The sequence below is a fragment of the Antechinus flavipes genome, chromosome 4 (genome assembly GCF_016432865.1).
Source record: "Antechinus flavipes isolate AdamAnt ecotype Samford, QLD, Australia chromosome 4, AdamAnt_v2, whole genome shotgun sequence".
NCBI classification, from domain to species: Eukaryota; Metazoa; Chordata; class Mammalia; order Dasyuromorphia; family Dasyuridae; genus Antechinus; species Antechinus flavipes.
Window position 1 is genome coordinate 1,906,457 of NC_067401.1, and position 9,904 is coordinate 1,916,360.

A 9,904-nucleotide genomic window follows, 5' to 3' on the forward strand; every position below is an offset into this window, starting at 1 on the left:
AGACCCTCGTGTCCTGTGACTGTCCACACAGCCGCGTCTGCCGATACGCGTCTGAATCTGGGGGACAATAGGGTGCTCCCCGCTGATTTCCCAGGGACCCCCTCCCGGGAAGATTCAGGACGCTCTCTCTTCAGCATGCAGCCCACGGCTCCAACGGTCTTGTGATGGAGGAGCCGTCCGACCCAGAGGGAGGACTGTGGGGACTGAGTGGGGATCACCAGAGCATCTCATTCCTTTTGCTGTCGTTTGCTTGCTTTTTTCCTTCTTTCTCATGTTTTCCCTTTTGGATCTGACTTTTCTCGTGCAGCGTGATGATTGTGGAAATATTGTAGAAGAACTGTACATGTTTAACCATATGGGGCTACTTGTCATTGGGGGGGGAGAAGGGAGGGAAAAATTGGAGCCTAAGGTTTTGCAGGGGTCAGTGTTGCAAATGATCTATGCATATGTTTTGAAAATAAAAACTTTAATAAAAAAAGCTCACGGGTGGAGAGATGGAGGGGATTCGGAGGCCACTGAGTCCTGCTGATCCCGGAGAGGGGAGGGGACTCCCCAGGGTCCCAGAGCTACCGCCACAAGGGGCAGAGTGACCCCCCCCACTTCACAGAAGAGGAATCTCTGGCCTTCACTCCCCAGAAGGTGAGGAAGTGCCACAGTCACACTAACGGCAGATCCGGGACTGCAGCCAGTGAAGGAGATTCTGCAGCGACAGTTTGGGGCTCATGTTCTCCGCCATCCGCCCGCTGCCCACAGGGCTGGTGAGGAAAGCCACGAGCTCGCCTCCGTCCCGAGGCTTCCTGGGGCACAGACATGGAAGGTCGTCGCCGCCCGAAGGTGTGAGTAGTCCCAGGACCAACTGCTTCCGTCCCCGTCCTCGGGCGCTGAGCCTGGGCAGAGGAGCTGGTTTTGCTACTTGGGAGCTCGAGTCCCAGCTTCTTTCTACGCCTCCTCCTCCTCTGGGAAGTGAAGGGGTTAAACCCCCAGCCCTAAATCTGGGCTCCTCAAGGGAAGGATGACCAGGAATCTCTGCTAGTCCCGTGGGGCATTCCCCGGAGGAACAGCTAGTCCTGGGGCTGGTCCCGGCAGGGAATACACCCTCAAACAAGTGAAAAGGACTGGGGGTGTGGGGAGGAACCCGAGACAGGATTTCAGGGGATAAACTGGAAGGCCATCCCTCCTCCTTCCCCCACCCAGCCCACCTCAGGGACTCCTCCAGGTCTCCCCCAGTATCTAGCATTCTCCCCCCACCCCCAGCAGGGACTTTGGATGGACTTTCTGGTCCCTGCCCTGGCCACCTCTGGTCTCACTCCAATAGATTGTAAGCTCCTCGAAGACATAGATGCATCCACTTGTGTCCCTGCATATAGCAGGTGCTTAATAAGTGCTGACCGAATTGAATTGTTGAATGAGCGGACTCAGAGGCTCTTCCCAAGTCTTCTTGTTTTTATTGTTTACTTAGCACAGAGATGAATCTTCTGATCTCTTAGAGAAGGGAAAGGGACCCACATGTGCACGAATGTTTGTGGCAGCTTTTTGTAGTGGCCAGAAACTGGAAGCTGAGCCCATCAGTGGGGGAAGGGCTGAATCAATTGTGGTATATGAAGGTTATGGAATATTATTGTTCTGTAAGAAACGACCAGCAGGAGGATTTCAGAGAGGCCGGAGAGACTGACAGGAACTGATGCTGAGGAAAGTGAGCAGAACCAGGAGATCATCATATACTTCAACAACAACAAGACTACATGAGGATCAATTCTGATGGACGTGGCTCTTCAATAATGAGATGAACCAAGTCAGTTCCAATAGAGCAGGAATGAACTGCACCAGCTACGCCCAGGGAAAGAACTCTGGGAGGTGACTAGGAACCACTACATCGAATTCCCCGTCCCTCTGTTTTTGTCCGCCTGCATTTTGGATTCCTTCCCAGGCGAATTGGACACTATTTCAGAGTCCGATTCTTTTTGTGCAGCAAAATAACTGTATGGACATGTAGACTTATATTGTATTTAATTTATACTTTAACACATTTAACATGTATTGGTCAAGCAGCCATCTGGGGGAGGGGGTGGGGGAAGGAGGAGAAAAGTTGGAACAAAAGCATTTGCAACTGTCAGTGCTGAAAAATTACCCAGGCATAGAACTTGTAAATAAAAGCTATAATAAAAAAAAGAAAGAAAGAAATGCCTGATCTCCAGAGGTTCGTGCTCTGAAATGGGCAGCTGGCAGCCCACATTGTACAGCCAAGCTGAGCCGAGTGTATGTGAGTGTGTGTGTGAGTGAGAGTGTGTGTGTGTATGTGTGAGAGTGTGTGTGAGAGTGTGTGTGTGTGAGAGTGTGTGTGTGAGTGTTTGTGTGTATGTGAGTGAGTGTGTGTGTATGTGAGTGAGTGTGAGAGTGAGTGTGAGTGTGAGAGTGTGTGTGTGTGAGTGTGAGTGTGTGTGTGAGTGTATGTGTATATATGTGTGAGTGGGGGGGATTGTGAGTGTGTGTGTGTATGTGAGTGAGTGTGAGAGTGAGTTGAGTGTGTGTATGTGAGTGAGTGTGAGAGTGAGTGTGTGTGTGAGAGAGTGTGTGTGTGAGAGTGTGTGTGTGAGAGTGTATGTGAGTGAGTGTGTGTGTGTGTGAGAGTGTGTGTGTATGTGAGTGAGTGTGAGAGTGTGTGTGTGAGTGTTTGTGTATATATGTGTGAGTGGGGGGGATTGTGAGTGTGTGTGTGTATGTGAGTGAGTGTGAGAGTGAGTGTGTGTGTGTGAGTGTGTGTGAGTGTGTGTGTGAATGTGAGAGTGTGTGTGTGAGTGTGAGTGTGTGTGTGAGAGTGTGTGTGAGTGTGTGAGAGTGTGTGTGTGAGAGTGAGTGTGTGTGTGAGAGTGTGTGTGAGTGTGTGAGAGTGTGTGTGTGAGAGTGAGTGTGTGTGTGAGAGTGTGAGTGTGTGTGTGAGAGTGTGTGTGTGAGTGTATGTGTGTGTGAGAGTGTGTGTGAGTGAGTGTGAGAGTGAGTGTGTGTGTGAGTGTGTGTGTGAGTGTGAGAGTGAGTGTGTGTGAGAGTGAGTGTGTGTGTGTGAGTGTGTGTGTGAGAGTGTGTGTGAGAGAGTGTGAGTGTGTGTGTGAGAGTGTGTGTGTGAGTGTATGTGTGTGTGAGAGTGTGTGTGAGTGAGTGTGAGAGTGAGTGTGTGTGTGTGAGTGTGTGTGCGTGTGTGTGTGTGTATGTGAGTGTGTGTATGTGAGTGAGTGTGAGAGTGTGTGTGTGTGAGAGTGTGTGTGTGAGTGTGAGTGTGAGAGTGTGTGTGAGTGTGTGTGTGAGTGTGAGAGTGAGTGTGTGTGTATGTGTGTGTGAGAGTGTGTGTGTGAGTGTGTGTGTATGTGAGTGAGTGTGAGAGTGTGTGTGTGTGTGAGTGTGTGTGTGAGAGTGTGTGTGTGTGAGTGAGTGTGAGAGTGAGTGTGTGTGAGTGTGTGTGCATGTATTGTGTTCAAGCCAGGACAGCATCAGCACCCCACAAACAAACCAGCCCCTCGGTTTCTGGTCACTTCTGTGCATCCCAAAGTCCTGCTTGTTGCTCTAAGAGCCGGGCCCGGGGCCCCATCCCGATGCCCCTCAGAGGGCCCCTTCCTTGTCCAGCCCAGCCACTTACCAGCCTTTCCCATGATCCATGATCTGCCTGTGGAGGGACCGTGGACCATCCCCTCAGTGCGTGGCTTCCCAAAGCCTCATCCTTGGGTCCGAGTTCGAATCTCTACGGCAGCCGCCATTTCCCTTCTGGAGAGGAAGAGGTCGGGGCTGAGGGAGCAGACTCCCCTCCCCCTCCCCGGTCAGCGGGCCCACAGCTGGGCTCATGGCCCCCGGGAGGCTCGGGCCCCGCACCTCAGAAGCTCCAGGTCTGGAGAGGAGGCCGGCCTGTCAGAGAGAGCCCAGGGGCTCCTGGGGTGTCCCTCGGACTGGGGGGAGGCGGCTCAGCCTTCTGCCGCCCACGGGCTCTGGAGTGGGTTACTGAGTCTCAGCCAGAGATCCTCAAGTCCAAACCCCTTGTTTTGGGGGGAGCAAACTGAGGCTCAGACAGGCCGAGGCCCCCGACTTCAGCTGGGCTCCTCTCACAATCACGGAAACTGAGACTGACGGTGATCCCCAAAGATGAACAATCCGGGGTGCGGTGCTCCCCGAGTGCCCGGCGCTGGCGGTGCTCCCCGAGTGCCTGGCGCTGGCGGTGCTCCCTGAGTGCCCGGCGCTGGCAGTCCAAGGCAAGGGGCCTGCCCTCGGGGCGCTCACCTTCTCAGGGCCGGACAAACCCCCAAGTGCCCCCAAGGACTGGCAGAGATCCGGCAGGGGCAGTGGGCGCTTGCCACCATCTGGTGGGAGCTGATGAGCAGCGACCACCCCCGGGGCAGCGGGCCGAGCGAAGGGGCGGCCAGAGCACGGTGGGAGACGGAGCGGGAGCCTCACAGGGGCCTTTGGATCGTGCCCCGGGAAGGCCTCAGAGACACGAGAAAGAACTGCCCAAGCTCAGAGTGGGCACAGACACGTGTGTCCGGGACAGGGAGCCCGGGGCCAACAGAGGGCGTCCTCCCCAACCTACCCCCAAGCAAAAGGCTCCCCCGGGCCGAAAGGGCCCCCCCTCACCTCGGGTCCCCGCGTTGGTGGGCGAGGGTCGGGCGGGGCAGATTCAGCTCCTCGTCCCTAATCCGGCACAGGCCAGGGAGAATTCCTCGATTCTGGCCCCAAAAGGAGCTAATTTCCAGGCGGCTCCCAGCATTGGCTCCCCGAGGGAGGCCGCGCATTGGGGCTCGCGGGGGGCGGGCTCACGGCCAGGAGCCGGGGTGGACGGCCTGGACATTGCTGATGCAGAACGGGGCCCAAGGAGCCGGGAGGTGACCCCGCAATGCTGGGCCGCCCCTGGGGGGGGGATGAGGTCCCCCAGCTGCTCCCATCTGAAGTCAGTAAATATTTGGGCTCCCACCTCCCTTTGTTTGCGTTTGCTGCTCCCTTCTTTAAGTGGACTCCACATTCAAGCAGCCACGGGGCAGGATCCCACGACTTTTAGCATTTTCTTCTGAGAGACAAATGAAGATTTAAAAGTGAGATCTCAAGAGTCTGTGTGGGAAAGAACATGGGGCAGCCGGGGCCGGAGATCAGCTCCCCCCGCTGGGCCGCCCGAGAGTCCAACCAGAGAAGGACCTCGTCCACGGGCTACACTGTCAGCTCGGGCTCGGCTTGGGGTCCCCTAAAACCCCCAGGTCTTTTTCTCTCCCATCTCAGACTGGTACCGTTGACTTCTTGCCCAGAGTCCAAAACTCATTACTCCTATTACCTTTCGTGGCCTTGGGGGGAAGCCGTGGCTTTGGGCCTTGCAGACGGCTCGGACCCTGACCGTGCCCCCAGTGTGTTGGCTCCCTCTGCCACCTGAGCATCATCGCGCCTTTATTGGAGTCACTGCCCGACGGGGGGTCCCGACTTCCCGGGCCGGCCCACGCCTGTCCGCCCTTGCCACCAGACACCTTGGCAAGCCCTTGGCCGACCTCTGAGCAAGCTCCCGGGCAGCGCCCTCCCCGTCCAGTCTGGGCACTGTCCCAAGGGCAAGGGGCCCCCGCCACGTTAGGGAGCGGTTCCCCAGCCCTTGCTTAAGGCGTCCCCTGGAGGCTCCCCAGAATGCCTGCTCCCTTCCCCCTCCCCTTCCCCCCTTCTCCATTCTTGTCCCGGCGATTGCAGGGGTCAGTCATCACAGTCCCAAAGGGGGGAGCACTGACCACAGACCCCAAACCGACACCCATTTCCGTGTGTAATGGGCCCTTCTCTCTTTTGTAAGGAACAGTCGGAACAACAGGAGAATCCGCTCTGGGGAGAAAGGGGGCAAGAGGCCCTGGGACCAGAAAGCGCCACCAGAGAACAGGACTGAGTGGTCAGCAAGTCGCAGTCATCCTGCTTGGGGGGTGGGGGGTGGGGGGGCAGAGCCGGGTGGACGGACGTCGTCTCTTCCGCCCACGCGCGCTGCGGCTTCCCCTCCCGGTCCGGCTGTCGGTGGCCCCGAGTTACGGGGGGAGTGACTCACCCAGGGCCCCACAGGCTCCTCAGATCGGGGGCAGGGCCTCGGACCTCCTCGCCAGGAACTCCGCCATGTTGTGGTCTTCTTCTCATTTTGAAAGTGAGAAAACAGCCTCGAAAGGGTGGCGTGGGCAGCCAGAGTCACATGGCCCCGAGTCACAGAGCCCGGAGTCACACAGCCAGCCAGCGGCCCAGGGCGCCCTCCTCCCAGCTCTGTGCCCACTCTGCTGCCCTCCGGGCAGGGGGTGCCCGAGCCCGCTGCCCTTCACCTTTCAGCATGAGCGCTGGCCCTTCAGAACGGCCCCGGGGCACAGCAGGGCCTGGTTTCTTGTCTGGGCTTGAGAACAATAAGCCCCGAAGTTTGTGCCCGCTCTATTTCCCGGGCGCCGGCTGCTCCACATTTACCCCGACCCCTTGGATCATTCTAGAAACCTCCGACCGGCAGGAGGGCGGCCGTCCCCGGAAGGCAGCCTAAGGGCCAGAGTCACCAAATAATCATGTAGTCAGAGGGTCTTAGGGAGCCTCGCTCCCCTCGGGCAGGACCGGAATCCGGGCCTCCCCTGAGCTCCCTCTCAGCAGGCCTTCCTCCACCCTGCGCCGCCCCCGGAAAGGTAAGTGACGGATGGAGAGCGAAGGAGAGAAACGGCCAAAAGGAGGATTTCAGAGAGGCCGGAGAGACTCCCAGGGACTGATGCTGAGGGACGGGAGCAGGGCCAGGAGATCATTATATACCTCAACAACGATACAGTCTGAGGATGTATCTGATAGAAGTGGATCTCTTCGATAAAGAGAGCTTTAATTGATCAAAAATGGACAGAAGCAGCTACACCCAGAGAAAGAACACTGGGAAATGAATATAAACTGCTTGCATTTTTGTTTTTCTTCCCGGGTTATTTCTACCTTCTGAATCCAATTCTCCCTGTGCAATGAGAGAACTGTTCGGTTCTGCACACATATATTGTATCTAGGATATATTGTAACCTATTTAACATATAGGACTACTTGCCATCTGGGGGAGGGGGTGGAGGGAGGGAGGGGAAAAATCGGAACAGAAGCGAATGCAAGGGATAATGCTGTAAAAAATTACCCTGGCATGGGTTCTGTCAATATAAAGTTATTAAAAAAATACTGTATGAGGATCAATTCTGATGGACGTGGCTCTCCAGCAATGAGATGAACCAAATCAGTTCCAATAGAGCAGGAAGGAACTGAACCAGTGACACCCAGGGAGAGAACTCTGGGAGACGACTAGGAACCAGCACATAGAATTCCCAATGCCTCTATTTTTGTCCGCCTGCATTTTTGTTTTCCTTCTCAGGTTAATTTTACCTCATTTCTAAGTCTAACTTTTCTTGTGCAGCAAAATAACTGTATAAATATGTAAACATATATAGTATTTAACTTACACTTTAACATATTTAACATGTATTGGTCAACCTGCCATCTGGGGGAGGGAGTGGGGGGGGAAGGAGGGAAAAGTTGGAACAAAAGGATTTGCAATTGTTAATGCTGAAAAGTTACCCATGCATATGTCTATATGCATATATATATATATATATATATATATATATATATATATATTATACACACACACACACACACACACACACACACACACACACACATAAATGGCCTGCACTCCCTGCTTAGTCAAGTGAAAGCGTTCCGACCACAGAGTTCACACTGAGGTGTGAGAGCTGCCATCTGCCTCCCAGAAGACTAATTGGCTGTGGGGGGGGGGGAGCCTCAGGGTCTCAGCCTCTCACTCAGAGAGCCCTGGGCAGTCTCCTGCCGTCCTTTCCAGCTCCGCCGCCCATCCTGGTCCCCAGAAGGGCTCCCTAGGAGCAGCTCCAAAGGAATGAATCACAGATACCCAGCAGCAGCCAGTCCTGCACGGTGCAGGTCTGGGGGTGCAGGGGCAGCCTTCTGGGGGGCCCCCGGGAGCTGGGAGGGGCCCCCCGGGAAGCTGGGAGGGACCCGAGGGTTCTCACAGTGGTTCCCGGACTGGGGCTTTGGCCACTGTAGAATCCGGAGGAGAGCTCGGGGATGGGGAGCGCCCCTGCCAAGGCCGGGGGCCGTGGCTCGCCGCCCGCCTCTCGGCAATCTCATTCTGATGCTGAGCGCCGGCAGCTGGCGCCACATGAGAAAATTCCCACAGGGCCCTGGGAAAGCCTCGCTGCAGATCTTGGGGTCCATGGGACCAGAGCAACCACGGCGGGGCCAGAAGCGAGCCCCCCGATGGCGGTCTCCGGTCCTTGGGCCCGCCCAGTGGGAGCCTCCGTCCCACAAACCAGGAGGAGCCTCCCAACTCACGCAGCTGTTTCCACTTCGGCCTCGGGGGCGCCCACAGAGTGTAGCCAAGGCTGGAATATTCCAGCTGACTCACCCCCAGGTCCCTCCAGGCTCCAAAATGGCCGAGGGGGGAGACAAGGGCCTAGCTGTGGCGTCCGGTGGTTTGTGGGAAACTCACCCACGCTAAATGGCTCCGGAACTGGCTGTGGGAACGATGTCTGCGGAGAAGGGACTTCCCACACGGCCTGGCTGGAAGGGGGAGCTTCCCAACGGCTTTCCCCACAGGGACCGGGAGAAAGGAGGGGAAGGGGGGTCATCCCTGAATGTTACATACACAGACGGACAGACAGACGGCTACATCGTCCCCTTTAGAACGCAAGTACCCGGACAGAGACTTTTCACGTGGACAATCACGGGCCACACAAAGCCGGGCAGCCCCTTTCCTCAGGAAGCATGTCCCGGGGGACACGGCGTGGGAGGGCGCTGACCACTGGCTGGAGGGGGCGGCCCCACGGCTGCCCTCTGGGTCACGAACTTGGGCCGCCATGACAGAGACCAGATTCTCTAGCGGAAGGTGGGACACGAGGCAGAGGTTCGAAGCCCCTCAAGCCTGATGCCCAGTAGCCCTTTGCGCCTTCAGTCAGACAGGCCGGCAGATCGGTCGGTCCCGGTGTCCAGGGACGGAGAAGAAAGTCCCGCCCCTCGGGCCATCCGGCCCTGTCCGATCCCGGCCCACAGTCTAGAAAGTCTCTGACATTATTGTCCTTGAGAACTAAGGCACAATCAAGCACCGCACTGGAGCTGGAGGGCCCGGGTTCAGCTGAGAGGCTGCAGGGGCCGCCGTGAGACTCCAGAAGTGATCAGAAGGGCCCCGTTTCTTTCACTTTATCATCTGGGACTTCCTTACTAAGGCACCAAGTGCCTCGAGAAAAATGACTCCAAATAGCAGTGAAAGGAAGCAACAGGAGACGGGAGACCGTCCATGAAACCCACCCATGTTTACCAGGAACAAACAGCTCCTGCGTCGCCCAGTTCCTCGCCCACAGGGGCCCCCAGGCCCATCAGAGGGTCTCAGCCCCCCCAGACCCATCAGAGGGTCCCGGCCCCCAGACCCATCAGAGGGTCCCGGCCGCCAGACCCTGATTTGAGAACTGGAGCCCCAGAGCAGAGTGCCCCCGGGCAGACCCCATAGGGAAGCTGGGCAGCGGCCCCCTGGCAGGGTAACTTCCCCAGTGAGGCGCTGATTTCCTGCGGCCTAAGGGAAGCTGTGGTCAGTCCCTGGCCCTCGGCGCAGGGTGCTTAGTGTGCAATTAATGTGTCCCAGAACCAGCGGCCAAATGGCCGAATAAGGGAGTTGTTACCTGGGCCCTGGCTCCCCTGCTCCCAGCCTCCCCGGCTGCAGAAGTGACCCCTTCTCCAGTTTGGGGACCCCCCGTGAGGCAGTACCCCCCACACCATGGCGGCCCAGAAGCCCTGAGGGGGCGCCCCGGTGCTCAGAAGCCCCAGAGCCCTTAGCCCGGGCTGACCCAATTGTGAGCATCTGGAGGAAGGGGATCCTGGGGCCGCCCGCCCCTCGCCCCCG

General features: G+C 57.0%; 1 long non-coding RNA gene across 1 annotated transcript; it reads right to left on the reverse strand.

Moving 5' to 3' along the window:
• Window positions 1-363: 363 nt before the first annotated feature.
• LOC127562542 (uncharacterized) lies at window positions 364-5,071 on the reverse strand. Its single transcript, XR_007953696.1, has 3 exons — window positions 4,612-5,071; window positions 3,629-3,753; window positions 364-1,684 (listed from the first exon to the last, which is right to left on the reverse strand). It is a non-coding gene; the product is annotated as an uncharacterized LOC127562542 (long non-coding RNA).
• Window positions 5,072-9,904: the final 4,833 nt, after the last annotated feature.